Here is a 26,532-nt window from a genome sequence, read left to right as displayed (position 1 = left end):
GTGGAGTTATGCAGATCTAAAACGCGTGGATTGCAGCAGCAGCAAGCCGAAAAGTGCAGGCATGTAAGGGATCTAGAGGTTGACAACATGTCTTCTTAACGGGAGTCCAGGAGCTCATCTCCACAAATGGACTTTTCAGGATCCTTGGGTGGCTCCGTAGTTTGAAACCAATTCTGGTTATCGCTTCTCGGCCTTTTGGCTAAGATCAAGTGTAGTATCTGTTCTTATCAGTTTAATATCTGATACGTCCCCTATCTGGGGACCATATATTAAATGGATTTTTAGAACAGGGAGATGGAAAAAGAGCTTGCTCTGTCCACTCCACGCATTGACCTGGTATTGCAGTATCTCCAGGACCGGTGCACCCCTTCTTTAATGCAGTTTCTAAAATCAGAAAGAATTGAATTCAATGTTTTTTGTTCATTTTGCTTGTTTGTCGGATTTTGGGATGGACTCTTTGGCTTTGCTTTTCTTCTCCTCATTGGATTTTTCATGTTCAAAGTTGCAGAAGCCAGATTACAAGCTCATTTTGGTTCAACTTCAGCAACTGTGCATTGCATTGCCATGTAATGTGATGCAATGCTATCTTTCTAGCTCTCCCTTTTTACTTCCTTTTGGATAAACAGACATATTAGGCAAGCATTTTGGAGCTTTCACCTAAATAACTACAGGTGGTGAGATAAGCTGCACAATATAATTGACCTTTCAGTATATTGTTGCACACACACCATCTATTTAGCAAATGCCCTTGTTATCAACAGCAGCCTTTTAAACTCACCTGAGCTAACAGGTATGTGCGCTGGTTACTCTGCTGCGCTTAAAATTTCTTTTTTGGTTTGCTACAATGCCTTTTCTGAAACGTTGTCTCCTTCTGCTGGAACACTGACTTCTTTCATTTAATGCCTGCAGACTATAAAAGAGAACCCAACCCAAAAAGTTTGGTTGATTAGTCTGTGGCATTCTGTTAAACTGTTGCTTATGGCGGTCTCTGTGAGCTTCTCAGCGACATTCAGCCAGCCAGGTATCCTGCCTGCAGTAGATGGAATGTGGCAATGGAACGCTGGCTGCGCGTGTCATAATAGGCTCTGAGCCTTTATATACCTGTGCACAGCAGCAGCCACCTTCAGTCTGCTGCTGGACAGCCAGCAGCAGCAGCAGCAGGAGAGGTATGTAATCAGGAGCCCTCCTGCTAAGGGTAGACAGCTGCTCGTTCCACCCCACCCCCCGCCTTAATTGGTTCTCCTCCCTTCCAACGGTGTTGAGGCGGGTGGGAACAGCAGGGGGTGAAGGTGCTGTGTTTAAAGAGGTGGAGTTATGCAGATCTAAAACGCGTGGATTGCAGCAGCAGCAAGCCGAAAAGTGCAGGCATGTAAGGGATCTAGAGGTTGACAACATGTCTTCTTAACGGGAGTCCAGGAGCTCATCTCCACAAATGGACTTTTCAGGATCCTTGGGTGGCTCCGTAGTTTGAAACCAATTCTGGTTATCGCTTCTCGGCCTTTTGGCTAAGATCAAGTGTAGTATCTGTTCTTATCAGTTTAATATCTGATACGTCCCCTATCTGGGGACCATATATTAAATGGATTTTTAGAACAGGGAGATGGAAAAAGAGCTTGCTCTGTCCACTCCACGCATTGACCTGGTATTGCAGTATCTCCAGGACCGGTGCACCCCTTCTTTAATGCAGTTTCTAAAATCAGAAAGAATTGAATTCAATGTTTTTTGTTCATTTTGCTTGTTTGTCGGATTTTGGGATGGACTCTTTGGCTTTGCTTTTCTTCTCCTCATTGGATTTTTCATGTTCAAAGTTGCAGAAGCCAGATTACAAGCTCATTTTGGTTCAACTTCAGCAACTGTGCATTGCATTGCCATGTAATGTGATGCAATGCTATCTTTCTAGCTCTCCCTTTTTACTTCCTTTTGGATAAACAGACATATTAGGCAAGCATTTTGGAGCTTTCACCTAAATAACTACAGGTGGTGAGATAAGCTGCACAATATAATTGACCTTTCAGTATATTGTTGCACACACACCATCTATTTAGCAAATGCCCTTGTTATCAACAGCAGCCTTTTAAACTCACCTGAGCTAACAGGTATGTGCGCTGGTTACTCTGCTGCGCTTAAAATTTCTTTTTTGGTTTGCTACAATGCCTTTTCTGAAACGTTGTCTCCTTCTGCTGGAACACTGACTTCTTTCATTTAATGCCTGCAGACTATAAAAGAGAACCCAACCCAAAAAGTTTGGTTGATTAGTCTGTGGCATTCTGTTAAACTGTTGCTTATGGCGGTCTCTGTGAGCTTCTCAGCGACATTCAGCCAGCCAGGTATCCTGCCTGCAGTAGATGGAATGTGGCAATGGAACGCTGGCTGCGCGTGTCATAATAGGCTCTGAGCCTTTATATACCTGTGCACAGCAGCAGCCACCTTCAGTCTGCTGCTGGACAGCCAGCAGCAGCAGCAGCAGGAGAGGTATGTAATCAGGAGCCCTCCTGCTAAGGGTAGACAGCTGCTCGTTCCACCCCACCCCCCGCCTTAATTGGTTCTCCTCCCTTCCAACGGTGTTGAGGCGGGTGGGAACAGCAGGGGGTGAAGGTGCTGTGTTTAAAGAGGTGGAGTTATGCAGATCTAAAACGCGTGGATTGCAGCAGCAGCAAGCCGAAAAGTGCAGGCATGTAAGGGATCTAGAGGTTGACAACATGTCTTCTTAACGGGAGTCCAGGAGCTCATCTCCACAAATGGACTTTTCAGGATCCTTGGGTGGCTCCGTAGTTTGAAACCAATTCTGGTTATCGCTTCTCGGCCTTTTGGCTAAGATCAAGTGTAGTATCTGTTCTTATCAGTTTAATATCTGATACGTCCCCTATCTGGGGACCATATATTAAATGGATTTTTAGAACAGGGAGATGGAAAAAGAGCTTGCTCTGTCCACTCCACGCATTGACCTGGTATTGCAGTATCTCCAGGACCGGTGCACCCCTTCTTTAATGCAGTTTCTAAAATCAGAAAGAATTGAATTCAATGTTTTTTGTTCATTTTGCTTGTTTGTCGGATTTTGGGATGGACTCTTTGGCTTTGCTTTTCTTCTCCTCATTGGATTTTTCATGTTCAAAGTTGCAGAAGCCAGATTACAAGCTCATTTTGGTTCAACTTCAGCAACTGTGCATTGCATTGCCATGTAATGTGATGCAATGCTATCTTTCTAGCTCTCCCTTTTTACTTCCTTTTGGATAAACAGACATATTAGGCAAGCATTTTGGAGCTTTCACCTAAATAACTACAGGTGGTGAGATAAGCTGCACAATATAATTGACCTTTCAGTATATTGTTGCACACACACCATCTATTTAGCAAATGCCCTTGTTATCAACAGCAGCCTTTTAAACTCACCTGAGCTAACAGGTATGTGCGCTGGTTACTCTGCTGCGCTTAAAATTTCTTTTTTGGTTTGCTACAATGCCTTTTCTGAAACGTTGTCTCCTTCTGCTGGAACACTGACTTCTTTCATTTAATGCCTGCAGACTATAAAAGAGAACCCAACCCAAAAAGTTTGGTTGATTAGTCTGTGGCATTCTGTTAAACTGTTGCTTATGGCGGTCTCTGTGAGCTTCTCAGCGACATTCAGCCAGCCAGGTATCCTGCCTGCAGTAGATGGAATGTGGCAATGGAACGCTGGCTGCGCGTGTCATAATAGGCTCTGAGCTTTTATATACCTGTGCACAGCAGCAGCCACCTTCAGTCTGCTGCTGGACAGCCAGCAGCAGCAGCAGCAGGAGAGGTATGTAATCAGGAGCCCTCCTGCTAAGGGTAGACAGCTGCTCGTTCCACCCCACCCCCCGCCTTAATTGGTTCTCCTCCCTTCCAATGGTGTTGAGGCGGGTGGGAACAGCAGGGGGTGAAGGTGCTGTGTTTAAAGAGGTGGAGTTATGCAGATCTAAAACGCGTGGATTGCAGCAGCAGCAAGCCGAAAAGTGCAGGCATGTAAGGGATCTAGAGGTTGACAACATGTCTTCTTAACGGGAGTCCAGGAGCTCATCTCCACAAATGGACTTTTCAGGATCCTTGGGTGGCTCCGTAGTTTGAAACCAATTCTGGTTATCGCTTCTCGGCCTTTTGGCTAAGATCAAGTGTAGTATCTTTCGAAAAGGCGGTTTTGGATGTTGGCCGCCCTAGTAGATTGATACATTATGCACACTGGGGTTTAGGCGCTTGTTAGTACGCCAGGTGGCTAATATAGTCATCTGGTGGAAAGCATGGCCCCCCAGGATCGACGCCATTGGGCCAGGGAAGATCGAAAGCCCGAAGTGTGAAGTGCCCCAGGAGTGGTGACCCTGGGGTGCCTTAACTCACTGGGATTGGGAACCCCACTTGAGTTTATGGCACATTTGCACAAGCCCTTCAAATTTTCTTTCTTCGCACACACCCTTATTCCGGGCCTTCTGGCCTTAGGATGGGGAATTTTTCAATTCCCGGTCGAAGGTCCGGGCAGTATTATACTGTGAAACCTTCACTATTTATTTAATTTCTTTGTCACTGTGTGTCCACTTATTCACGTGTGTCACGTCCTACTAGGATTTTGTCGGGATGCGGTTCCCTTACGGGTTCCTCTCTTGGCAGGTCTAGGGGGGGAGTGTGTGGCCATCAGGTTCCGCTCCCCCCTGAACCCCCCTGGCTCTCCTCTTTCGGGAGGAGAGCGTTGTTGGCTCCCCTCTTCCGGGAGGGGAGCACAGTCTTTGGCTCGCAGTGCCTTGCTCGGGTGATAACTCGGGCAGGTGCTGGGGGTAAGATTGGGTCGCCTCTGGCTTCGGCTGGAGGTGGCTTTTTGTCCCTGTTCCTCGCTGTGGCCTTTTGGCTCGGAGGGACGGGGAATGGTTTGGGGGACCCTTCTCCTTTTGGAGAGGGTTTCAAGAAGACCAGCATACTAGTGCACTTTTTTTGTGGCACTTGTCACTTTTTTAAGCGCACTCGGGTTTTGTACACGAATTCGGGCTTTCGATAAAAAAAAAAAAAATCTGTTCTTATCAGTTTAATATCTGATACGTCCCCTATCTGGGGACCATATATTAAATGGATTTTTAGAACAGGGAGATGGAAAAAGAGCTTGCTCTGTCCACTCCACGCATTGACCTGGTATTGCAGTATCTCCAGGACCGGTGCACCCCTTCTTTAATGCAGTTTCTAAAATCAGAAAGAATTGAATTCAATGTTTTTTGTTCATTTTGCTTGTTTGTCGGATTTTGGGATGGACTCTTTGGCTTTGCTTTTCTTCTCCTCATTGGATTTTTCATGTTCAAAGTTGCAGAAGCCAGATTACAAGCTCATTTTGGTTCAACTTCAGCAACTGTGCATTGCATTGCCATGTAATGTGATGCAATGCTATCTTTCTAGCTCTCCCTTTTTACTTCCTTTTGGATAAACAGACATATTAGGCAAGCATTTTGGAGCTTTCACCTAAATAACTACAGGTGGTGAGATAAGCTGCACAATATAATTGACCTTTCAGTATATTGTTGCACACACACCATCTATTTAGCAAATGCCCTTGTTATCAACAGCAGCCTTTTAAACTCACCTGAGCTAACAGGTATGTGCGCTGGTTACTCTGCTGCGCTTAAAATTTCTTTTTTGGTTTGCTACAATGCCTTTTCTGAAACGTTGTCTCCTTCTGCTGGAACACTGACTTCTTTCATTTAATGCCTGCAGACTATAAAAGAGAACCCAACCCAAAAAGTTTGGTTGATTAGTCTGTGGCATTCTGTTAAACTGTTGCTTATGGCGGTCTCTGTGAGCTTCTCAGCGACATTCAGCCAGCCAGGTATCCTGCCTGCAGTAGATGGAATGTGGCAATGGAACGCTGGCTGCGCGTGTCATAATAGGCTCTGAGCCTTTATATACCTGTGCACAGCAGCAGCCACCTTCAGTCTGCTGCTGGACAGCCAGCAGCAGCAGCAGCAGGAGAGGTATGTAATCAGGAGCCCTCCTGCTAAGGGTAGACAGCTGCTCGTTCCACCCCACCCCCCGCCTTAATTGGTTCTCCTCCCTTCCAACGGTGTTGAGGCGGGTGGGAACAGCAGGGGGTGAAGGTGCTGTGTTTAAAGAGGTGGAGTTATGCAGATCTAAAACGCGTGGATTGCAGCAGCAGCAAGCCGAAAAGTGCAGGCATGTAAGGGATCTAGAGGTTGACAACATGTCTTCTTAACGGGAGTCCAGGAGCTCATCTCCACAAATGGACTTTTCAGGATCCTTGGGTGGCTCCGTAGTTTGAAACCAATTCTGGTTATCGCTTCTCGGCCTTTTGGCTAAGATCAAGTGTAGTATCTGTTCTTATCAGTTTAATATCTGATACGTCCCCTATCTGGGGACCATATATTAAATGGATTTTTAGAACAGGGAGATGGAAAAAGAGCTTGCTCTGTCCACTCCACGCATTGACCTGGTATTGCAGTATCTCCAGGACCGGTGCACCCCTTCTTTAATGCAGTTTCTAAAATCAGAAAGAATTGAATTCAATGTTTTTTGTTCATTTTGCTTGTTTGTCGGATTTTGGGATGGACTCTTTGGCTTTGCTTTTCTTCTCCTCATTGGATTTTTCATGTTCAAAGTTGCAGAAGCCAGATTACAAGCTCATTTTGGTTCAACTTCAGCAACTGTGCATTGCATTGCCATGTAATGTGATGCAATGCTATCTTTCTAGCTCTCCCTTTTTACTTCCTTTTGGATAAACAGACATATTAGGCAAGCATTTTGGAGCTTTCACCTAAATAACTACAGGTGGTGAGATAAGCTGCACAATATAATTGACCTTTCAGTATATTGTTGCACACACACCATCTATTTAGCAAATGCCCTTGTTATCAACAGCAGCCTTTTAAACTCACCTGAGCTAACAGGTATGTGCGCTGGTTACTCTGCTGCGCTTAAAATTTCTTTTTTGGTTTGCTACAATGCCTTTTCTGAAACGTTGTCTCCTTCTGCTGAAACACTGACTTCTTTCATTTAATGCCTGCAGACTATAAAAGAGAACCCAACCCAAAAAGTTTGGTTGATTAGTCTGTGGCATTCTGTTAAACTGTTGCTTATGGCGGTCTCTGTGAGCTTCTCAGCGACATTCAGCCAGCCAGGTATCCTGCCTGCAGTAGATGGAATGTGGCAATGGAACGCTGGCTGCGCGTGTCATAATAGGCTCTGAGCCTTTATATACCTGTGCACAGCAGCAGCCACCTTCAGTCTGCTGCTGGACAGCCAGCAGCAGCAGCAGCAGGAGAGGTATGTAATCAGGAGCCCTCCTGCTAAGGGTAGACAGCTGCTCGTTCCACCCCACCCCCCGCCTTAATTGGTTCTCCTCCCTTCCAACGGTGTTGAGGCGGGTGGGAACAGCAGGGGGTGAAGGTGCTGTGTTTAAAGAGGTGGAGTTATGCAGATCTAAAACGCGTGGATTGCAGCAGCAGCAAGCCGAAAAGTGCAGGCATGTAAGGGATCTAGAGGTTGACAACATGTCTTCTTAACGGGAGTCCAGGAGCTCATCTCCACAAATGGACTTTTCAGGATCCTTGGGTGGCTCCGTAGTTTGAAACCAATTCTGGTTATCGCTTCTCGGCCTTTTGGCACGATCTGTAGTGGATCCTGTCATTGGGCTAAAGGTGACCTGTGTGGAGGTTGCTGCTCTCGGCCTTTTGGGTTTACCCAATTGCTGCTATTGGGAGTGGTGGACCAAAGCTGGGAATACCCTTTTATCGCTGGTGGACGGTCTTTTCTTTGTGTAGTGGTGGACGGTCGGAGAGGAGGTCGGAATCCAGAGACGTTTGGCGATCCTAGGAGGTGTTTTTCTTCATTTTTTTCCTGGTGTTATCTGTGGAAAGAAAGAAAGAAGAGAATATGGAGTCCAGGAGGAATACTGGAGGTAGGAGGACTGATCAAGGGGGAAATCCCAATGACTATTTTCATGAGGAATACCCGCTTAAGGACACAATTAGGTTTGTGGTGTCTCCTGGTCATAGGCAAGAGAAGGATGCGACTTTTGTCTATGAGAAGATTTGCAGCTTTTTGAAAATTGAAAAAGACGAATATTATTGTTTTCAAAGTTTCTTTTCAAGGGGCTTCCATGACGTTACTTTAATGAGAAGTTCCCAGTGTGAACGGGTATTTTCTCTTTATGAAATTAATAAGGAGAATGCGCTGTTCGAGGGGGTTAAAGTAATCCCCTCGTTTCAATTTTCATTTAGACTCTTGACAGTCCACATGTTCAGCCCTTTCATTTCTGATCAGGAGGTCCTGTGTTTTCTTAGTACTTACTGTGAGAAGGTGATTGAGAAGGGAAGAGGAAAAACGCAATTTGGGGTATGGAATGGGAAAAGAACTTATTTGGTGGCTTTCAAAAAAGATCCTGATGTAGAGGGTGGTGTACTGAGGCCCCCGCCGGTCGTTTTTATAAACCGTAGCCGTGGGTATTTATTTTTTGCGGGGATGCCTGAATATTGTAGAAAATGTCGAATATATGGCCATAATGACAATGGTTGCAAAAAGTGTTCAGAATGTCCAGGAGCTGGACATCAGGAGGAAGATTGCCCTGCAAAGAGGAATCAGAAGGGCGATGAAGAGATGGATACCGTGCCTGGAAGTCAGCAACAAGGAAAAGCTGATGAGGACATGGAAGGAACAAGGAATGAGGAGGAGGATCTGAGGATGGAGAATGAAAGGAAGGAGAAAGAAAAGGTGGAAAAGGAGAAGAAGAAGGCACAGAGGTTCAAGAAAATGGAAGAGGAATATAAACAGAATAAAGAGGAGAAGAGTCGGGTGGAGACTGAAAAGGAAGTGAGGAAGAGAGAAGAACAGAAGAGAGAAGAAAAGAAGAAAGAAGATGAGAAGAAAGAAGATCAGAAGAAAGAAGAGCAGAAGATTGAAGAGCAGAAGGGAAAGGAACAGAAGAAAGAACAAAAAAAGGAAGAAGAGGGGAAGAGACATTCTGTGTTATTTGAATTGGGTAAAATTATACAGAAATTCCCGCCGGCAAGTAAAGTGGGAATCATGCAGAAAACTTTACCTCTGGTGGAGCCGTTACCTTCTGGGTCTCAGTCCGGTGGTCAGTCGTGTACTCAGGTCCAGATGGACTGTTCGGATAGAGTTCTGAAAAGAAGGGTAGAAGAAGTTGGAGAGGTGAATATACTAGGTGGAGGGAAAGTGAAAGCTATAGAAAAAGTAGATGTAGCAAAGGACATTGTAGTCTCCAGTTCAGATGAGCAGGAGATTCAAGATTTTTCTACTTCAGACGAGGGTGATGGGGCATGCCCTAAGAATGACAGACCAGGATGATCCAATTTGCTTCCCTGAATGTTCAGGGGTTAAATAATGAACAAAAAAGAGTTGCTCTATATGATTTTTTAGGATTGGAAAATTTGGACTTTATTTTTTTACAGGAATGTAACCTAAGAAAACCTGTTGATTATGATTTTTTTAAAGAACATTGGTGTGGAAAAGCTATTTTTTCAGGTGGGAATGAAAATAAGAGTGATGGAGTTGGTTTCTTATGTAGTCAACACTGGGACATAGTGGATTATGAGGAGATATACCCGGGTCGAATTCTAAAAGTGGAGATCAAAAAATCTAATCTGATAATTAAATGCTTCTGTGTCTATGCCCATCCTGTTAAAAGCAGAAGGACAGAATTATTTGAAATTTTACAGATGTTTTTAACTGGGTCGGGACCAATAATTGTCAGTGGAGATTTTAATTGTCATCTGAATAGCAAAAAAGACAGCTCCGTTACGGTTTTAAATGGTATTATTTCTGCTAGTAACTTGCAAGATGCATGGGTTGCTTGTGGGAGAAACAAAGGTGAAGAATTAACATGGTCGAGTAATCGTGCTAGTTCTAGAATTGACTATTTTTTTATATCTACCCATTTTAAATGTGACTCTTTTAAATCCGAATTAAGCTGCTTCTCTGATCATAAATTAATAAGATGTGTTGTTGATTGTAATAATGTAGAAAACAGGAAATCCACGCATTGGAAACTAAACACTTCTCTGTTAGAGGACAAGGAAGTAGTTTTAGAGTTTTGTACATTTTATAAAAAACTGAGATTGAAGAGGAGGAGTTTTAAAGATGTTCTGGAGTGGTGGGATTTTTTTAAAAGAGAAACTAAGGTATTTTTTATTAAAGTGGGTAGAAGAATGGCCAGAGAGAAGAGAGAACAATATCGGTTGTTGAATGCAAGGTTACAATGTTTTTATACTTTCAGGAATAATGGAAATAATTTTGACGAAGAAATTGAGTGTGTTAAAAGTCAAATACAAAAAATTTTACATGAAAAAGGGAAAGAGATTATTTTTAATGCTAGAGTGAGAGTTTTGGAAGAAGATGAGAAATGCTCCAAATTCTTCTTTAAAAAAATTGTTGGGAAAAAAGACTTTATGGAAAATGTGGAAGGTGAAATTGTACTGGAAGGAAAGATTAAGAAGGTGGAGGAATTTTATAGTGATTTATTTTCAGAGAAAAAAAGTGATGGCGTTTTGAGGGATCATTTTTTGAATAACCTAAAGTATGCCTTTTCAGAGGAGGGGAAAGAGGTTTTAATTAGTGATTTTACGATTAATGAATTATGGGAAACAATCAAATCCTTTGCAAATTCTAAAACCCCGGGTATGGACGGTTTGCCTATAGAATTTTATAAGTGTTTTTGGAGTTTTTTAAAAGAAGATTTTTTTGAGTTATTTTATCATGTAATGTGTTCATGTTGTACTCCAGGGTCATGGGCAGAAGGGTTGATAGTGTTACTTTTTAAAAAGGGGGAAAAGAGTCTTATCAAGAATTGGAGACCTATAACTCTTCTTAATGCAGACTACAAAATTTATGCGAAAATACTTGCAAACCGTTTAAAAAAGGTAATATCTATGGTAATTGGAGGGGAGCAATCATGCGCAGTTCCTGGGAGAAAAATTACAGATTCACTTTTATTGGTAAGGGACGTGATATGGGATTTTAAAGATAGGGCACAAAAACTAGCATTGATCACATTAGATTTTGAAAAGGCATATGATAGAGTATCACATTGTTTTTTATTTGAAGTTTTAAAGAAAATTGGTTGCCCGGAAGAGTTTATTAATCGTATTAAATGTTTATATGATTTATCTTTTAGTAAAGTGTCTGTTAACGGGTTTTTATCTGGAAGTATTAAGATAACTTGTGGCGTTAAACAGGGCTGCCCTTTGTCTCCTATTTTATTCATATGTGCGATAGAACCTCTTTTAAGTGCTATTAGAAACGATAAGGTGGTGGATGGAGTGTTTCTACCGGGAAATAATAATGTACCTCTTAAGTTTGTGGCATATATGGACGACGTAACTGTATTTGTGAGGAGTATGAGAAGTTTTAACAGAGTTTTAAGGACAGCGGAATGGTTCAGCGGTGCTTCTGGTTTTAAGGTTAACTTTGAAAAATCAGGGGTTTTATCAATTGGTGGTTTTATGATGGATGGGGCTTGTAGGCTTTTAGTGGTTCCAGAGATAAAAATTTTAGGGGTATTCTTTTCATCAAATTGTGGGAATATTAAGAATTGGGAATCACTTTTGGAGCGTGTAAGAAAAAAGATCAGCCTGTGGAAGCTAAGATGCTTGTCGATGGAAGGGAAGATATTAGTGATAAGACAAGTGCTTTTACCCTTGATTTTATATGTTGCCGTTGTTTTTATACCACCGGACTCTGTAATGAAGAAGATTATTAAGGAGTGTTTTAATTTTTTCTGGGGTACAAAGATGGAGAGGGTTAGAAGGGAGGAGTTGTATAAGAAGAAAGAAGACGGAGGGAAGAACTTCCCAGATATTAGAAGGTTTTTATATTGTAAATATCTCTCTTTGTGTTTTAATGTTCTGGTTGGCGAAGAATCGAATCTGAAAGCTATTTTAACATATAACTGCGGTTTTTTTATAAGGAAATATAAATGGTGTGTGATGGATCTGAAGAAACCCCATAGATGGCTACCTCCAGAACATTATATAATTTTGGAAAGAATAATGAGAGAGTTTAACTTGATGAGTGGGGGATGTGAAATACTAACAAATCATAGGAAAATTTTAAAGTTTTTGGAGAATAGAAGTTATACATGTACGGTTGACCAATTCTCATCACAATTATCAAAAGAAATTTGGCTACGGGTTAATGTGCCATTTATTGCAAATGAGCAAAAGGATTTATTATGGAGCATCATAAAGAAGTGTCTTCCAACTAAAGATTTTAATCATAGGAGAGGGTTGGTAAGGAATTCTCAGTGTCCGAGGCATGGTTGTATAGAGGACGAGACGTGTTTACACATCTTTTGGAATTGCGACTTTGCACAAAGGGTTTGGAGGAAGATAAGTACATTGGTTGGAGTTGTAAGTAGTCTTAGGTCTTTTGATTTTAACTTAATATTTTATGGAATTGGTATAAGAAATGTAGAATTTAAAGTGGTTTGGCTAATTGTTTCTGTAGTTAAAATGGCTTTATGGAAATGTAGAAATATTTTATTGTTTAAAAGGACCATGTTATCTGTTAATGATTGTATTAAACTTAGCTTTAGTTATTTATTTATCTACTATTGGAAAGATAGGAAAGATGTAGGTATAGAAGAAGCAGAAAAAATCTGGAGGCAGAAGGAGTGGAATAATATTTTGGATTAATAGTTCGTATTAATATAAATGTTTCTACTTACCTTTTCTGTGTTTCACGGTGATGATTTCTTGGATTTAGTCTTAATTTCTGTGAAATATGAAAGACATAAATCATTTAATTTCGAAATCTGAGTGAAAAAAAAAAAAAAAATCTGTTCTTATCAGTTTAATATCTGATACGTCCCCTATCTGGGGACCATATATTAAATGGATTTTTAGAACAGGGAGATGGAAAAAGAGCTTGCTCTGTCCACTCCACGCATTGACCTGGTATTGCAGTATCTCCAGGACCGGTGCACCCCTTCTTTAATGCAGTTTCTAAAATCAGAAAGAATTGAATTCAATGTTTTTTGTTCATTTTGCTTGTTTGTCGGATTTTGGGATGGACTCTTTGGCTTTGCTTTTCTTCTCCTCATTGGATTTTTCATGTTCAAAGTTGCAGAAGCCAGATTACAAGCTCATTTTGGTTCAACTTCAGCAACTGTGCATTGCATTGCCATGTAATGTGATGCAATGCTATCTTTCTAGCTCTCCCTTTTTACTTCCTTTTGGATAAACAGACATATTAGGCAAGCATTTTGGAGCTTTCACCTAAATAACTACAGGTGGTGAGATAAGCTGCACAATATAATTGACCTTTCAGTATATTGTTGCACACACACCATCTATTTAGCAAATGCCCTTGTTATCAACAGCAGCCTTTTAAACTCACCTGAGCTAACAGGTATGTGCGCTGGTTACTCTGCTGCGCTTAAAATTTCTTTTTTGGTTTGCTACAATGCCTTTTCTGAAACGTTGTCTCCTTCTGCTGGAACACTGACTTCTTTCATTTAATGCCTGCAGACTATAAAAGAGAACCCAACCCAAAAAGTTTGGTTGATTAGTCTGTGGCATTCTGTTAAACTGTTGCTTATGGCGGTCTCTGTGAGCTTCTCAGCGACATTCAGCCAGCCAGGTATCCTGCCTGCAGTAGATGGAATGTGGCAATGGAACGCTGGCTGCGCGTGTCATAATAGGCTCTGAGCCTTTATATACCTGTGCACAGCAGCAGCCACCTTCAGTCTGCTGCTGGACAGCCAGCAGCAGCAGCAGCAGGAGAGGTATGTAATCAGGAGCCCTCCTGCTAAGGGTAGACAGCTGCTCGTTCCACCCCACCCCCCGCCTTAATTGGTTCTCCTCCCTTCCAACGGTGTTGAGGCGGGTGGGAACAGCAGGGGGTGAAGGTGCTGTGTTTAAAGAGGTGGAGTTATGCAGATCTAAAACGCGTGGATTGCAGCAGCAGCAAGCCGAAAAGTACAGGCATGTAAGGGATCTAGAGGTTGACAACATGTCTTCTTAACGGGAGTCCAGGAGCTCATCTCCACAAATGGACTTTTCAGGATCCTTGGGTGGCTCCGTAGTTTGAAACCAATTCTGGTTATCGCTTCTCGGCCTTTTGGCTAAGATCAAGTGTAGTATCTGTTCTTATCAGTTTAATATCTGATATGTCCCCTATCTGGGGACCATATATTAAATGGATTTTTAGAACAGGGAGATGGAAAAAGAGCTTGCTCTGTCCACTCCACGCATTGACCTGGTATTGCAGTATCTCCAGGACCGGTGCACCCCTTCTTTAATGCAGTTTCTAAAATCAGAAAGAATTGAATTCAATGTTTTTTGTTCATTTTGCTTGTTTGTCGGATTTTGGGATGGACTCTTTGGCTTTGCTTTTCTTCTCCTCATTGGATTTTTCATGTTCAAAGTTGCAGAAGCCAGATTACAAGCTCATTTTGGTTCAACTTCAGCAACTGTGCATTGCATTGCCATGTAATGTGATGCAATGCTATCTTTCTAGCTCTCCCTTTTTACTTCCTTTTGGATAAACAGACATATTAGGCAAGCATTTTGGAGCTTTCACCTAAATAACTACAGGTGGTGAGATAAGCTGCACAATATAATTGACCTTTCAGTATATTGTTGCACACACACCATCTATTTAGCAAATGCCCTTGTTATCAACAGCAGCCTTTTAAACTCACCTGAGCTAACAGGTATGTGCGCTGGTTACTCTGCTGCGCTTAAAATTTCTTTTTTGGTTTGCTACAATGCCTTTTCTGAAACGTTGTCTCCTTCTGCTGGAACACTGACTTCTTTCATTTAATGCCTGCAGACTATAAAAGAGAACCCAACCCAAAAAGTTTGGTTGATTAGTCTGTGGCATTCTGTTAAACTGTTGCTTATGGCGGTCTCTGTGAGCTTCTCAGCGACATTCAGCCAGCCAGGTATCCTGCCTGCAGTAGATGGAATGTGGCAATGGAACGCTGGCTGCGCGTGTCATAATAGGCTCTGAGCCTTTATATACCTGTGCACAGCAGCAGCCACCTTCAGTCTGCTGCTGGACAGCCAGCAGCAGCAGGAGAGGTATGTAATCAGGAGCCCTCCTGCTAAGGGTAGACAGCTGCTCGTTCCACCCCACCCCCCGCCTTAATTGGTTCTCCTCCCTTCCAACGGTGTTGAGGCGGGTGGGAACAGCAGGGGGTGAAGGTGCTGTGTTTAAAGAGGTGGAGTTATGCAGATCTAAAACGCGTGGATTGCAGCAGCAGCAAGCCGAAAAGTGCAGGCATGTAAGGGATCTAGAGGTTGACAACATGTCTTCTTAACGGGAGTCCAGGAGCTCATCTCCACAAATGGACTTTTCAGGATCCTTGGGTGGCTCCGTAGTTTGAAACCAATTCTGGTTATCGCTTCTCGGCCTTTTGGCTAAGATCAAGTGTAGTATCTGTTCTTATCAGTTTAATATCTGATACGTCCCCTATCTGGGGACCATATATTAAATGGATTTTTAGAACAGGGAGATGGAAAAAGAGCTTGCTCTGTCCACTCCACGCATTGACCTGGTATTGCAGTATCTCCAGGACCGGTGCACCCCTTCTTTAATGCAGTTTCTAAAATCAGAAAGAATTGAATTCAATGTTTTTTGTTCATTTTGCTTGTTTGTCGGATTTTGGGATGGACTCTTTGGCTTTGCTTTTCTTCTCCTCATTGGATTTTTCATGTTCAAAGTTGCAGAAGCCAGATTACAAGCTCATTTTGGTTCAACTTCAGCAACTGTGCACTGCATTGCCATGTAATGTGATGCAATGCTATCTTTCTAGCTCTCCCTTTTTACTTCCTTTTGGATAAACAGACATATTAGGCAAGCATTTTGGAGCTTTCACCTAAATAACTACAGGTGGTGAGATAAGCTGCACAATATAATTGACCTTTCAGTATATTGTTGCACACACACCATCTATTTAGCAAATGCCCTTGTTATCAACAGCAGCCTTTTAAACTCACCTGAGCTAACAGGTATGTGCGCTGGTTACTCTGCTGCGCTTAAAATTTCTTTTTTGGTTTGCTACAATGCCTTTTCTGAAACGTTGTCTCCTTCTGCTGGAACACTGACTTCTTTCATTTAATGCCTGCAGACTATAAAAGAGAACCCAACCCAAAAAGTTTGGTTGATTAGTCTGTGGCATTCTGTTAAACTGTTGCTTATGGCGGTCTCTGTGAGCTTCTCAGCGACATTCAGCCAGCCAGGTATCCTGCCTGCAGTAGATGGAATGTGGCAATGGAACGCTGGCTGCGCGTGTCATAATAGGCTCTGAGCCTTTATATACCTGTGCACAGCAGCAGCCACCTTCAGTCTGCTGCTGGACAGCCAGCAGCAGCAGCAGCAGGAGAGGTATGTAATCAGGAGCCCTCCTGGTAAGGGTAGACAGCTGCTCGTTCCACCCCACCCCCCGCCTTAATTGGTTCTCCTCCCTTCCAACGGTGTTGAGGCGGGTGGGAACAGCAGGGGGTGAAGGTGCTGTGTTTAAAGAGGTGGAGTTATGCAGATCTAAAACGCGTGGATTGCAGCAGCAGCAAGCCGAAAAGTGCAGGCATGTAAGGGATCTAGAGGTTGACAACATGTCTTCTTAACGGGAGTCCAGGAGCTCATCTCCACAAATGGACTTTTCAGGATCCTTGGGTGGCTCCGTAGTTTGAAACCAATTCTGGTTATCGCTTCTCGGCCTTTTGGCTAAGATCAAGTGTAGTATCTGTTCTTATCAGTTTAATATCTGATATGTCCCCTATCTGGGGACCATATATTAAATGGATTTTTAGAACAGGGAGATGGAAAAAGAGCTTGCTCTGTCCACTCCACGCATTGACCTGGTATTGCAGTATCTCCAGGACCGGTGCACCCCTTCTTTAATGCAGTTTCTAAAATCAGAAAGAATTGAATTCAATGTTTTTTGTTCATTTTGCTTGTTTGTCGGATTTTGGGATGGACTCTTTGGCTTTGCTTTTCTTCTCCTCATTGGATTTTTCATGTTCAAAGTTGCAGAAGCCAGATTACAAGCTCATTTTGGTTCAACTTCAGCAACTGTGCATTGCATTGCCATGTAATGTGATGCAATGCTATCTTTCTAGCTCTCCCTTTTTACTTCCTTTTGGATAAACAGACATATTAGGCAAGCATTTTGGAGCTTTCACCTAAATAACTACAGGTGGTGAGATAAGCTGCACAATATAATTGACCTTTCAGTATATTGTTGCACACACACCATCTATTTAGCAAATGCCCTTGTTATCAACAGCAGCCTTTTAAACTCACCTGAGCTAACAGGTATGTGCGCTGGTTACTGTGCTGCGCTTAAAATTTCTTTTTTGGTTTGCTACAATGCCTTTTCTGAAACGTTGTCTCCTTCTGCTGGAACACTGACTTCTTTCATTTAATGCCTGCAGACTATAAAAGAGAACCCAACCCAAAAAGTTTGGTTGATTAGTCTGTGGCATTCTGTTAAACTGTTGCTTATGGCGGTCTCTGTGAGCTTCTCAGCGACATTCAGCCAGCCAGGTATCCTGCCTGCAGTAGATGGAATGTGGCAATGGAACGCTGGCTGCGCGTGTCATAATAGGCTCTGAGCCTTTATATACCTGTGCACAGCAGCAGCCACCTTCAGTCTGCTGCTGGACAGCCAGCAGCAGCAGCAGCAGGAGAGGTATGTAATCAGGAGCCCTCCTGCTAAGGGTAGACAGCTGCTCGTTCCACCCCACCCCCCGCCTTAATTGGTTCTCCTCCCTTCCAACGGTGTTGAGGCGGGTGGGAACAGCAGGGGGTGAAGGTGCTGTGTTTAAAGAGGTGGAGTTATGCAGATCTAAAACGCGTGGATTGCAGCAGCAGCAAGCCGAAAAGTGCAGGCATGTAAGGGATCTAGAGGTTGACAACATGTCTTCTTAACGGGAGTCCAGGAGCTCATCTCCACAAATGGACTTTTCAGGATCCTTGGGTGGCTCCGTAGTTTGAAACCAATTCTGGTTATCGCTTCTCGGCCTTTTGGCTAAGATCAAGTGTAGTATCTGTTCTTATCAGTTTAATATCTGATACGTCCCCTATCTGGGGACCATATATTAAATGGATTTTTAGAACAGGGAGATGGAAAAAGAGCTTGCTCTGTCCACTCCACGCATTGACCTGGTATTGCAGTATCTCCAGGACCGGTGCACCCCTTCTTTAATGCAGTTTCTAAAATCAGAAAGAATTGAATTCAATGTTTTTTGTTCATTTTGCTTGTTTGTCGGATTTTGGGATGGACTCTTTGGCTTTGCTTTTCTTCTCCTCATTGGATTTTTCATGTTCAAAGTTGCAGAAGCCAGATTACAAGCTCATTTTGGTTCAACTTCAGCAACTGTGCATTGCATTGCCATGTAATGTGATGCAATGCTATCTTTCTAGCTCTCCCTTTTTACTTCCTTTTGGATAAACAGACATATTAGGCAAGCATTTTGGAGCTTTCACCTAAATAACTACAGGTGGTGAGATAAGCTGCACAATATAATTGACCTTTCAGTATATTGTTGCACACACACCATCTATTTAGCAAATGCCCTTGTTATCAACAGCAGCCTTTTAAACTCACCTGAGCTAACAGGTATGTGCGCTGGTTACTCTGCTGCGCTTAAAATTTCTTTTTTGGTTTGCTACAATGCCTTTTCTGAAACGTTGTCTCCTTCTGCTGGAACACTGACTTCTTTCATTTAATGCCTGCAGACTATAAAAGAGAACCCAACCCAAAAAGTTTGGTTGATTAGTCTGTGGCATTCTGTTAAACTGTTGCTTATGGCGGTCTCTGTGAGCTTCTCAGCGACATTCAGCCAGCCAGGTATCCTGCCTGCAGTAGATGGAATGTGGCAATGGAACGCTGGCTGCGCGTGTCATAATAGGCTCTGAGCCTTTATATACCTGTGCACAGCAGCAGCCACCTTCAGTCTGCTGCTGGACAGCCAGCAGCAGCAGCAGCAGGAGAGGTATGTAATCAGGAGCCCTCCTGCTAAGGGTAGACAGCTGCTCGTTCCACCCCACCCCCCGCCTTAATTGGTTCTCCTCCCTTCCAACGGTGTTGAGGCGGGTGGGAACAGCAGGGGGTGAAGGTGCTGTGTTTAAAGAGGTGGAGTTATGCAGATCTAAAACGCGTGGATTGCAGCAGCAGCAAGCCGAAAAGTGCAGGCATGTAAGGGATCTAGAGGTTGACAACATGTCTTCTTAACGGGAGTCCAGGAGCTCATCTCCACAAATGGACTTTTCAGGATCCTTGGGTGGCTCCGTAGTTTGAAACCAATTCTGGTTATCGCTTCTCGGCCTTTTGGCTAAGATCAAGTGTAGTATCTGTTCTTATCAGTTTAATATCTGATACGTCCCCTATCTGGGGACCATATATTAAATGGATTTTTAGAACAGGGAGATGGAAAAAGAGCTTGCTCTGTCCACTCCACGCATTGACCTGGTATTGCAGTATCTCCAGGACCGGTGCACCCCTTCTTTAATGCAGTTTCTAAAATCAGAAAGAATTGAATTCAATGTTTTTTGTTCATTTTGCTTGTTTGTCGGATTTTGGGATGGACTCTTTGGCTTTGCTTTTCTTCTCCTCATTGGATTTTTCATGTTCAAAGTTGCAGAAGCCAGATTACAAGCTCATTTTGGTTCAACTTCAGCAACTGTGCATTGCATTGCCATGTAATGTGATGCAATGCTATCTTTCTAGCTCTCCCTTTTTACTTCCTTTTGGATAAACAGACATATTAGGCAAGCATTTTGGAGCTTTCACCTAAATAACTACAGGTGGTGAGATAAGCTGCACAATATAATTGACCTTTCAGTATATTGTTGCACACACACCATCTATTTAGCAAATGCCCTTGTTATCAACAGCAGCCTTTTAAACTCACCTGAGCTAACAGGTATGTGCGCTGGTTACTCTGCTGCGCTTAAAATTTCTTTTTTGGTTTGCTACAATGCCTTTTCTGAAACGTTGTCTCCTTCTGCTGGAACACTGACTTCTTTCATTTAATGCCTGCAGACTATAAAAGAGAACCCAACCCAAAAAGTTTGGTTGATTAGTCTGTGGCATTCTGTTAAACTGTTGCTTATGGCGGTCTCTGTGAGCTTCTCAGCGACATTCAGCCAGCCAGGTATCCTGCCTGCAGTAGATGGAATGTGGCAATGGAACGCTGGCTGCGCGTGTCATAATAGGCTCTGAGCCTTTATATACCTGTGCACAGCAGCAGCCACCTTCAGTCTGCTGCTGGACAGCCAGCAGCAGCAGCAGCAGGAGAGGTATGTAATCAGGAGCCCTCCTGCTAAGGGTAGACAGCTGCTCGTTCCACCCCACCCCCCGCCTTAATTGGTTCTCCTCCCTTCCAACGGTGTTGAGGCGGGTGGGAACAGCAGGGGGTGAAGGTGCTGTGTTTAAAGAGGTGGAGTTATGCAGATCTAAAACGCGTGGATTGCAGCAGCAGCAAGCCGAAAAGTGCAGGCATGTAAGGGATCTAGAGGTTGACAACATGTCTTCTTAACGGGAGTCCAGGAGCTCATCTCCACAAATGGACTTTTCAGGATCCTTGGGTGGCTCCGTAGTTTGAAACCAATTCTGGTTATCGCTTCTCGGCCTTTTGGCTAAGATCAAGTGCAGTGATCTAGCGGTTTCTGCCTTGGTCTTGGCTGGGAGGCGCTTGGGGTACCCGGCTCCTTGGCCTGGGGGGATCGCTACACTTATCGGTGGAGCTAAACCCCCCTGCTGCTATTAGGGAGTCGGATTAGTCCCTGGGCAACGAGAGGCGATCACCTTGTCACCACACATAGCTGTGGGGGGCAACTGTCGCCACACATAGCTGTGGTGGCAACATTTGGAGGATTAAAAGGAAAAAACGGAAGGAAAACGGATCGTTGAGATGGAGTTTTGGAAAAAGAAGAGATGCTTACGTTTTTTTGTGAAACGGGAGACGGAAGAAACTTTTTTGGAAGAAAAATGGATTCTGGAAATTTTGAGGAAATATGAAGTTTTGGAGAAGGATATCTACTGTATGCAAGAAATAAAGCAAGGTAAAGTTTGTGATGTGACTCTAGTTTCTGAGGAAAAGTGCATTCATTTTTTCAAAGGCTGGAGTGAAGAGGATTCTGGGAAAATTGGAGTAAGTGCATCATTCATGGGGAAACCGAAGAGTGTGATAATTTACATGGACAATCCGTTTGTGGAAATAGAGGAGATAATGGTTTTTTTGGAATCTAAATGTAAGATGGTAAAGTTTCAGAAATTATACAGGAACAAAGTTGGTATTTGGAACGGAAAGAGACGTTTTTTGGTGTGGACAACAGGAGAAGAAAATTTGCATAATGGGAGGATTATGGTAAACGGGAGTTCTGGGTATTGTTACATGGAAAGCAGCAAAGGAACTTTTGAAAAGAACTTTGGAGGACAAAAGGAAGATATTGGTGATAAAATGAAGAAGGAAGTTGATGCGATAATTATAGAGGAGAATAAGCAGGGAAAAGAAGTTGAAAGTTTAAAGGTGAAATTGAAGAAAAAGGTAACGGTACAGGAAAATTGTGGATCAAGGAAAGTATCTGGTGAAAAGAAAGAAGTAAAAGAGGAAAAGGGTAAAGTGTTGGAGAAGGTGGTGACTTTCAGAGATGATGAGGAAGAGTATGATTGGGAACAGATGCGGTTAGAGCATGAGGAGGAAGAAAAGAAGTTAAGGGGTTTTGTTGGGAGGAAAGTAAAAGAGAAAAAGGGGAGATTTAGTTTGGAAAACCGGGTGAAGTAATGTCAGTTGTGATTTGTTTGGAAACTGTTGAAACTGCAGACGAATTGTTATGTTTAACTTTATATATATTAATTCAAATGAAAAAATATAAATATAATATCTAAACACGATGATGGAACTAAAATCTTGAGTTTGGTGATATATGATTTAAGATTATAAAACTTAATTTCTGAGTGTTTGGAAAAAAAAAAAAAAAAAAAAAAAAAAAAAAAAAAAAAAATCTGTTCTTATCAGTTTAATATCTGAAACGTCCCCTATCTGGGGACCATATATTAAATGGATTTTTAGAACAGGGAGATGGAAAAAGAGCTTGCTCTGTCCACTCCACGCATTGACCTGGTATTGCATTATCTCCAGGACCGGTGCACCCCTTCTTTAATGCAGTTTCTAAAATCAGAAAGAATTGAATTCAATGTTTTTTGTTCATTTTGCTTGTTTGTCGGATTTTGGGATGGACTCTTTGGCTTTGCTTTTCTTCTCCTCATTGGATTTTTCATGTTCAAAGTTGCAGAAGCCAGATTACAAGCTCATTTTGGTTCAACTTCAGCAACTGTGCATTGCATTGCCATGTAATGTGATGCAATGCTATCTTTCTAGCTCTCCCTTTTTACTTCCTTTTGGATAAACAGACATATTAGGCAAGCATTTTGGAGCTTTCACCTAAATAACTACAGGTGGTGAGATAAGCTGCACAATATAATTGACCTTTCAGTATATTGTTGCACACACACCATCTATTTAGCAAATGCCCTTGTTATCAACAGCAGCCTTTTAAACTCACCTGAGCTAACAGGTATGTGCGCTGGTTACTCTGCTGCGCTTAAAATTTCTTTTTTGGTTTGCTACAAAGCCTTTTCTGAAACGTTGTCTCCTTCTGCTGGAACACTGACTTCTTTCATTTAATGCCTGCAGACTATAAAAGAGAACCCAACCCAAAAAGTTTGGTTGATTAGTCTGTGGCATTCTGTTAAACTGTTGCTTATGGCGGTCTCTGTGAGCTTCTCAGCGACATTCAGCCAGCCAGGTATCCTGCCTGCAGTAGATGGAATGTGGCAATGGAACGCTGGCTGCGCGTGTCATAATAGGCTCTGAGCCTTTATATACCTGTGCACAGCAGCAGCCACCTTCAGTCTGCTGCTGGACAGCCAGCAGCAGCAGCAGCAGGAGAGGTATGTAATCAGGAGCCCTCCTGCTAAGGGTAGACAGCTGCTCGTTCCACCCCACCCCCCGCCTTAATTGGTTCTCCTCCCTTCCAACGGTGTTGAGGCGGGTGGGAACAGCAGGGGGTGAAGGTGCTGTGTTTAAAGAGGTGGAGTTATGCAGATCTAAAACGCGTGGATTGCAGCAGCAGCAAGCCGAAAAGTGCAGGCATGTAAGGGATCTAGAGGTTGACAACATGTCTTCTTAACGGGAGTCCAGGAGCTCATCTCCACAAATGGACTTTTCAGGATCCTTGGGTGGCTCCGTAGTTTGAAACCAATTCTGGTTATCGCTTCTCGGCCTTTTGGCTAAGATCAAGTGTAGTATCTGTTCTTATCAGTTTAATATCTGATACGTCCCCTATCTGGGGACCATATATTAAATGGATTTTTAGAACAGGGAGATGGAAAAAGAGCTTGCTCTGTCCACTCCACGCATTGACCTGGTATTGCAGTATCTCCAGGACCAGTGCACCCCTTCTTTAATGCAGTTTCTAAAATCAGAAAGAATTGAATTCAATGTTTTTTGTTCATTTTGCTTGTTTGTCGGATTTTGGGATGGACTCTTTGGCTTTGCTTTTCTTCTCCTCATTGGATTTTTCATGTTCAAAGTTGCAGAAGCCAGATTACAAGCTCATTTTGGTTCAACTTCAGCAACTGTGCATTGCATTGCCATGTAATGTGATGCAATGCTATCTTTCTAGCTCTCCCTTTTTACTTCCTTTTGGATAAACAGACATATTAGGCAAGCATTTTGGAGCTTTCACCTAAATAACTACAGGTGGTGAGATAAGCTGCACAATATAATTGACCTTTCAGTATATTGTTGCACACACACCATCTATTTAGCAAATGCCCTTGTTATCAACAGCAGCCTTTTAAACTCACCTGAGCTAACAGGTATGTGCGCTGGTTACTCTGCTGCGCTTAAAATTTCTTTTTTGGTTTGCTACAATGCCTTTTCTGAAACGTTGTCTCCTTCTGCTGGAACACTGACTTCTTTCATTTAATGCCTGCAGACTATAAAAGAGAACCCAACCCAAAAAGTTTGGTTGATTAGTCTGTGGCATTCTGTTAAACTGTTGCTTATGGCGGTCTCTGTGAGCTTCTCAGCGACATTCAGCCAGCCAGGTATCCTGCCTGCAGTAGATGGAATGTGGCAATGGAACGCTGGCTGCGCGTGTCATAATAGGCTCTGAGCCTTTATATACCTGTGCACAGCAGCAGCCACCTTCAGTCTGCTGCTGGACAGCCAGCAGCAGCAGCAGCAGGAGAGGTATGTAATCAGGAGCCCTCCTGCTAAGGGTAGACAGCTGCTCGTTCCACCCCACCCCCCGCCTTAATTGGTTCTCCTCCCTTCCAACGGTGTTGAGGCGGGTGGGAACAGCAGGGGGTGAAGGTGCTGTGTTTAAAGAGGTGGAGTTATGCAGATCTAAAACGCGTGGATTGCAGCAGCAGCAAGCCGAAAAGTGCAGGCATGTAAGGGATCTAGAGGTTGACAACATGTCTTCTTAACGGGAGTCCAGGAGCTCATCTCCACAAATGGACTTTTCAGGATCCTTGGGTGGCTCCGTAGTTTGAAACCAATTCTGGTTATCGCTTCTCGGCCTTATGGCTGCGATCTAGTGTTGGTTTTACTGGCATTGGTTGTAGTTGGAAGGTGCCTGGGGTACCCCGCCTCTTGGCCTTGGGTTCGGGTCCCACTCTTGTAGTGGGGCTTAGGCCCTTGCTGCTATAAGGAGGTGGGCTTAGTCCCTGGGCAACGGGTTGCGATCCCAGCTGTACAGTCCTAGGATTGTTCAGCGACTCCTTAGTTGCGGAAATCCCCCATTATTGGTTGCGGAAATCCCCGTTTTCCTGTTGCGGAAATCCTTGTTTCACCATGGATTCAGATCCAGGTGAAATTCCGACCTATGCCCGGTTACGGCATACGGTGCGGTTTTACTTCCATGAGGGAGGTAAAGATAACAGAGGTTTACGTTTTATTGTGGATGATCTTCTTGTGAAATTTTTTTCAATCCAGAAATCCGAGATCCTGGCAATCCAAGACTACCCGAAGCGTGGTGTATACGATGTCACATTCACTGAAAAAGGTATCCACCAAGATTTTTGCCGTAAAATGAATGATCCTGATATAATTTACCAGAGAAAGCCAATCTTTAAAGGTGTTAAAATTGTCGAACATGAATTAGATGTGATAAAAACTGTAATTGTTAAAATTTACTCTCCTTATACAAAAGAAAGCGATGTTATTTCATTTTTATCCAATTATTTCAGCAAAGTGGTAAGCCATGGAAAAGTTATGAATGAGTGCGGAGTTTGGGCGTGTAAGTGGAAATTTACGGTGTCATGTATTAAGGACCCTTCAAGCCCGGGGGGCATAAGACTTCCCCCAGCACGTTTTAGAATTGGAAACACGAATGGTGACCTCTTTTTTAATGGGATGCCGGCATTCTGTAGGAAATGCAAAAAATATGGCCATTCTAACTGTGACATTACTTGTGTAGCCTGTGGGAGCAAAGACCATAAAACTGAAAATTGTACAACTGGAATTTTTTGTAGCAACTGTGTTTCCAGAGGTCATGCTTTTTCTCATTGTCCTTTTAGGAATACCTCAAAGAGAGCTCAAGCTGGGCAAACAGAGAGACCTTCACCCCCTGAACCAGAAAAGCCCTCACCCCCTGACCAACCCTCGGCTGGTTCGGACAAGCCCGCGGAGGAGAATGAGGGGGAGAGTATGGAAATACCGACCGAGGATGGTGAGCCATGGTGTACTGTTGGAAACTCGAAGCAAATGAGGGAACGGCGTGGTAACCCACAAACAGAAACCCCTGCGGAGGGACCGAGGGTGGGTGCTACAGGCCAATCCTCACCTTCGAATCCTCCTGGGAATACTCAAGGGCGCGAACAGTCTGGGCCAAAAAAACGCAGGTTGCACGGAGTGGATAGGGCACCTAAGGAAGTACCCCCACCGGAACCCCCGGATGGAAGTGGGAAACCTCAAACGGTGCCTTTACAGGGTGAGGAGGTTGCCAATGTCCCACCCCCTTCAGAAATGGAGGGGGAGATGGAGATGGCTGACTCAGTGATCCTGGAAACTCCTGAAAATAAGTGGTCAACGTCTGAGACGCATGTGCTCGATACGATTCCCCCAGATGGTGCCTCGATAGGGGTCCAAATGGGGGTTCGTGAGGAAAGAGGCAGGCAATACGACCAAGCAGAGTTGGACAGAATGGAACAAGAGTATATCCTGGGAGGTCTACGGTCTGGGACACTAACAGATGAGGAGTCCTCCGTGACGGGCTCTCTGTTGACGATCAATGATCCCTCATCTCCTGGAATAGAAATATAAACCAGCTGAGGTAAGAGTTTGAAAGAATGCTAAATTTCCTTTTTTTCTCTTATGGCAGGGATTAGCGGTTTTTCTCTTAACGCTAGAGGGTTGAAAACTAAGACCAGAAGAGTTGCTCTCTTTGATTTTTTATCCTCTCTAACAGCTACAGTTTTCTTTTTACAGGAATGCTGCATCCCACACAGTTTAAATTATACAGAATATGAGACTGATTGGGCACATGGAC

At 43.3% G+C, this 26,532-nt stretch overlaps 12 non-coding genes and 2 pseudogenes across 12 annotated transcripts; all 14 read left to right on the top strand.

Moving 5' to 3' along the window:
- Window positions 1-179: 179 nt before the first annotated feature.
- LOC141227638 (U2 spliceosomal RNA) lies at window positions 180-370 on the top strand. The gene has a single exon (XR_012294625.1). It is a non-coding gene; the product is annotated as a U2 spliceosomal RNA (small nuclear RNA).
- A 1,115-nt stretch (window positions 371-1,485) lies between these two features.
- LOC141227637 (U2 spliceosomal RNA) lies at window positions 1,486-1,676 on the top strand. The gene has a single exon (XR_012294624.1). It is a non-coding gene; the product is annotated as a U2 spliceosomal RNA (small nuclear RNA).
- Window positions 1,677-2,791: 1,115 nt separating this feature from the next.
- Window positions 2,792-2,982, top strand: LOC141227636 (U2 spliceosomal RNA). Its single transcript, XR_012294623.1, has one exon. It is a non-coding gene; the product is annotated as a U2 spliceosomal RNA (small nuclear RNA).
- Window positions 2,983-4,097: 1,115 nt separating this feature from the next.
- LOC141227342 (U2 spliceosomal RNA) lies at window positions 4,098-4,189 on the top strand (annotated as a pseudogene).
- A 789-nt stretch (window positions 4,190-4,978) lies between these two features.
- On the top strand, window positions 4,979-5,164 carry LOC141227210 (U2 spliceosomal RNA). The gene has a single exon (XR_012294302.1). It is a non-coding gene; the product is annotated as a U2 spliceosomal RNA (small nuclear RNA).
- Window positions 5,165-6,279: 1,115 nt separating this feature from the next.
- On the top strand, window positions 6,280-6,470 carry LOC141227635 (U2 spliceosomal RNA). Its single transcript, XR_012294622.1, has one exon. It is a non-coding gene; the product is annotated as a U2 spliceosomal RNA (small nuclear RNA).
- A 6,287-nt stretch (window positions 6,471-12,757) lies between these two features.
- On the top strand, window positions 12,758-12,948 carry LOC141227198 (U2 spliceosomal RNA). The gene has a single exon (XR_012294293.1). It is a non-coding gene; the product is annotated as a U2 spliceosomal RNA (small nuclear RNA).
- Window positions 12,949-14,063: 1,115 nt separating this feature from the next.
- On the top strand, window positions 14,064-14,254 carry LOC141227385 (U2 spliceosomal RNA). Its single transcript, XR_012294382.1, has one exon. It is a non-coding gene; the product is annotated as a U2 spliceosomal RNA (small nuclear RNA).
- A 1,109-nt stretch (window positions 14,255-15,363) lies between these two features.
- LOC141227634 (U2 spliceosomal RNA) lies at window positions 15,364-15,554 on the top strand. Its single transcript, XR_012294621.1, has one exon. It is a non-coding gene; the product is annotated as a U2 spliceosomal RNA (small nuclear RNA).
- A 1,115-nt stretch (window positions 15,555-16,669) lies between these two features.
- LOC141227374 (U2 spliceosomal RNA) lies at window positions 16,670-16,860 on the top strand. Its single transcript, XR_012294371.1, has one exon. It is a non-coding gene; the product is annotated as a U2 spliceosomal RNA (small nuclear RNA).
- A 1,115-nt stretch (window positions 16,861-17,975) lies between these two features.
- On the top strand, window positions 17,976-18,166 carry LOC141227633 (U2 spliceosomal RNA). Its single transcript, XR_012294620.1, has one exon. It is a non-coding gene; the product is annotated as a U2 spliceosomal RNA (small nuclear RNA).
- Window positions 18,167-19,281: 1,115 nt separating this feature from the next.
- LOC141227632 (U2 spliceosomal RNA) lies at window positions 19,282-19,472 on the top strand. Its single transcript, XR_012294619.1, has one exon. It is a non-coding gene; the product is annotated as a U2 spliceosomal RNA (small nuclear RNA).
- Window positions 19,473-21,915: 2,443 nt separating this feature from the next.
- Window positions 21,916-22,128, top strand: LOC141227276 (U2 spliceosomal RNA; annotated as a pseudogene).
- Window positions 22,129-23,243: 1,115 nt separating this feature from the next.
- Window positions 23,244-23,434, top strand: LOC141227660 (U2 spliceosomal RNA). The gene has a single exon (XR_012294646.1). It is a non-coding gene; the product is annotated as a U2 spliceosomal RNA (small nuclear RNA).
- The last annotated feature ends 3,098 nt before the right edge of the window (window positions 23,435-26,532 follow it).

Source organism: Phyllobates terribilis, unplaced genomic scaffold (genome assembly GCF_046119375.1).
Source record: "Phyllobates terribilis strain yellow unplaced genomic scaffold, ASM4611937v1 Scaffold_416__1_contigs__length_1633014, whole genome shotgun sequence".
Taxonomy (NCBI): domain Eukaryota; kingdom Metazoa; phylum Chordata; class Amphibia; order Anura; family Dendrobatidae; genus Phyllobates; species Phyllobates terribilis.
The sequence above is the reverse complement of the archived record's forward strand: the minus strand, read 5'-3'. Positions and strand labels throughout refer to the sequence as shown.